General features: G+C 41.9%; 1 protein-coding gene across 1 annotated transcript in view; it reads right to left on the bottom strand.

Moving 5' to 3' along the window:
* GLT1D1 (glycosyltransferase 1 domain containing 1) overlaps positions 1-3,147 on the bottom strand; it is a 114,502-nt gene extending 111,355 nt beyond the window's left edge. The window contains exon 1 of the mRNA XM_011988887.1: positions 3,004-3,147. The gene's annotated coding sequence lies outside the window, so the exon portion shown is untranslated. The remainder of the gene's footprint in view (positions 1-3,003) is intronic.
* Between the last annotated feature and the right edge of the window lie 449 nt (positions 3,148-3,596).

Here is a 3,596-nt window from a genome sequence, read left to right as displayed (position 1 = left end):
TCTCAAAATCTTGACTTCAAGTGATCTGCCTGCCTCGGCCTTCAAAGCGCTGGGATTACAAGTGTGAGGCACCACACCCGGACTACAAATATTTTTCAAAAGAAGTTGCAAGCTTATATTGTAAAAGTATACCTTTTTTGCAAAATTAATTTTAAATAAAAACATAAATAAAACCAAAAACACAGACACAAACAGTGGTCATTTCTGGGTGGTGAAATTGCAGGTACCATATTTTCTTCTTTGTATTTTTACATAGTTTCCAAGTCACCTCTGTAAGTAATTTAAAAATCAGTAAGTGCTATATATATTTAAATACAGTTTAATGAATAGAAGGCTGTCTAAGAAATGCATAGTGTATGCATAGAATGAAATATCACACAGCCAGTTAATCACAGGGTAGGGCAACTCAATGTCTGCAGCTCATGCAGAGAAAGTCCCCGGATACTTTGTTAAGTGAAAACCTCACAGTGCAGAGGGACGTCTCTTCTTACTGACAATGGTTCTGGTGCTTTTCATACATGATGCTACAGGGGCAGACTTTAACCTTCAAAAACATAACTCTGAGGAATAAATACTGTTTAATTTCCATATGGACAACAACTAGGAATGAACAAGTAAAAGTTTAACCACATTTACTAAGAGTAGCATGGCTTCCGTTCTTGATATTTATTCGATTGAGCAATGTAATTGATTTGTTTCCTCTGGGCAACAGGTTGGTTTTGCAGAGGGCACCTCTCCTCTTTCAACTCTTAGGAGAAGCAAACCTAACTTCAGATGACTCTGTGTTTATTTGAAGCAGAGGTCAAGCACGGTAAAATTGAGAACTGTAAGTTTGAAGGAAAAAACAAAAGTCCAGCCATCTGACTAGAGGAGAAATAGGTCCTTGCCCATCTGTTAGAATATGAACTGCAATAACCTTTCCATATAGCATTTTGTCACTGTCAATCAAAACAAAAGTTACACAGTCCTTTGGCCCACAGGCTTTCCTAGGAATTTGTATTTCCAACATCCACATACAATGGAGTAAAGAAATAAAATAGAAAATACTTCAGCCTTGCTTGAAAGAGCAAAAAACCAAGACAGAGACTTTTAATAAGTATGGTGCATTCTCACAGTGGAATACCTCACAGCCAATAAAAAGAATAAGATAGATGTAGCTTTGTGGAGTTGGAAAAAAGCTAAGATATGAGTTAAATGTACAGACCTAACCCCACTTGTGGGAATAAAATGTTCCACATATGTGTGTAAAACATTAAAAAGAAATAATAGGGGCCGGCCGCACTTGGTGGCTCCAGCCTGCAATCTCAGGACGTTGGGAGGCCAAGGCGGGCGAATAACTTTAAGTCCGAAGATGGAGACCAGCCTGGCCAACACAGTGAAAGCTGATTTCCACTAAAAATACAGAAATCAGCTGGGCGTGGTGGCACGCACCTGTAATCCCAGCTATCCTGGAGGCTGAGGCACAAGAATTGCTTGAGCTTGCTAGGCAGAGGTTGCAGTGAGCCCAGATCATGCCACTGCACTCCAGCCTGGGCCACAGAGTGAGACTCCATCTCAAAAAAAAAAAAAAAGAGAGAGAGAAGAAAAAGAAAAAAAAAAGAATAATAAATATCACTTTGCAGAAAACGACACAACTTATTGGGAGTGGGGTGGGAGGAGGGAGAGCATCAGGAAGAATAGCTAATGGATTCTGGGCTTAATACCTAGGTGATGGGATGATGTGTACAGCAAACCACCATGGCACACGTTTGCCTCTGTAACAAATCTACACATCCTGCACGGGTACTGCTGAACTTAAAAGTTGAAGAGAAAAAGAAAAGAAAACAACACAACTCGCAGTCAACAGAATCACTAAACTCAGGGCCATGGCTTTGTGACTGCACAAAAGAGTTGCAACAGTCAGTGGCAACCTTTCAAAGGTTCCTACTGAGCTATCAGGGGTTCGGAACTTCATCTTGGTCTATAAGGAAAGTTAAACTCTACGCTTCTTTCACATTCAGAGACAAAGCTCAGACTGTGTTTCACTACACTTAAAACTGAATTCAAGGCTGGTGCAGTGGCTCATGCCTTTAATCTCAGCACTTTGGGAGGGCAGGGTGGGTGGATTGCTTGAGTCCAAGAGTTCAAGACCAGCCTGGGCAACATGGCAAGACCTCGTCTCTAAAAATATACCAAAAAAATAGCCGGGCATTGTAGCACACGCCTGTAGTCCCAGCTACTCGGGAGGCTGAGGTGCGAGGGTTATTTGAGCCCAGGAAATGGAGGTTGCAGTGAGCCAAGATTGTATCACTGCACTCCATCCTGGGCAACAGAGTGAGATCCTGTGTCAAAAAAAAGAAAAAGAAAATTCAAAGTCATATACTTGTTCAGCAGAAAATAACTCTCTAGAAATAATACTTTTAGAAACACTGTCTGCATATACAGAAAACAGTTTAGATTGTTCAGGCATGGATGCAAAAATATGGAAGTACAGATATATTCTCCCAAGTTCATATGCTATGATGTCTGCACAGAGACACACATTCTAATGGGCGAAATAGAACAATTAAAGACAACATAAATGTTTATTAATTGAAGACTTTAAATGATGGCATCTCCATAAAATGAATGAGATAGATCTATGTACGTGCCACTATGGGAGAAGGTTGCCGGATGTGTGGCTGAGTGGTGAAAAGGAAGATGCTGAATACATATTCAGCAGTAGGCTTCCATTTGTGTGTGTGTGTGTGTGTTGAAGGTGGGGGAGGAGGTACATGTAAATACATGCCTGGGTCATGAAAAATAAGGCAACTTCCAACTTGCTTTTCTTCTGATGGTTCTCTCAGGGAGAAGCTGGCCATCATACCATGAGGACACTCAGAAGCAAAGCAAAGAGATTATTGCATGTCTCCCATTTCTGAACTGGATAAACAGGAGACACCGTTTCCCATATTATTGGACATTACAGGTGCTTCTCGTTTTCAGAATTTCTGGTGTTTTACTTTTGAAGAGAAAGAGGATTACCTTGCAAAAGCCTGCCTCCCCTATAAAGATGAAGAGCCAGGGCAGCCTCGCAGTTCTCAGCCAAGATGAGGTTTGCAATCTCAGATGGGCTTTCAAAGTCAAAGGCATCTTTCAAAACGCACACGTGCCCTGCAGCCTCTAGATGGGCCCTTTATCCAAAAATACAGAGAAAAGGAGAAGATGAGGGGAAAACGTTAATACGTAACAGGTTGCTGCTACAGTAAAGGATTTTTATTTTTTTGGTTGTTGTTGTTGTTGAGACAGAGTTTCACTCTTGCTGCCCAGGCTGAGGTACAGTGGTGTAGTCTCAGCTCACTGCAACCTCCGCCTCCCGGGTCTCCAAGCGATTCTCCCGCCTCAGTCTCCCGAGTAGCTGAGACCACACGTGCGCACCACCATGCCTGGCTAATTTTTTGTATTTTTAGTAGAAACGGGGTTTCACCACGTTGGCCAGGCTGGTCTCAAGCTTTTGATCTCGGGTGATCCACCTGCTTTGGCCTCCCAAAGTGCTGGGATAACAGGCATGAGCCACTGTGCTCAGCCACTATGATTAAGATTTTGAATGAATTCCATAAGATTACTTATTTACTGAA

Source organism: Mandrillus leucophaeus, unplaced genomic scaffold (genome assembly GCF_000951045.1).
Source record: "Mandrillus leucophaeus isolate KB7577 unplaced genomic scaffold, Mleu.le_1.0 Scaffold34, whole genome shotgun sequence".
Lineage (NCBI taxonomy): Eukaryota > Metazoa > Chordata > Mammalia > Primates > Cercopithecidae > Mandrillus > Mandrillus leucophaeus.
This window is presented reverse-complemented; position numbering and strand designations above follow the sequence as displayed.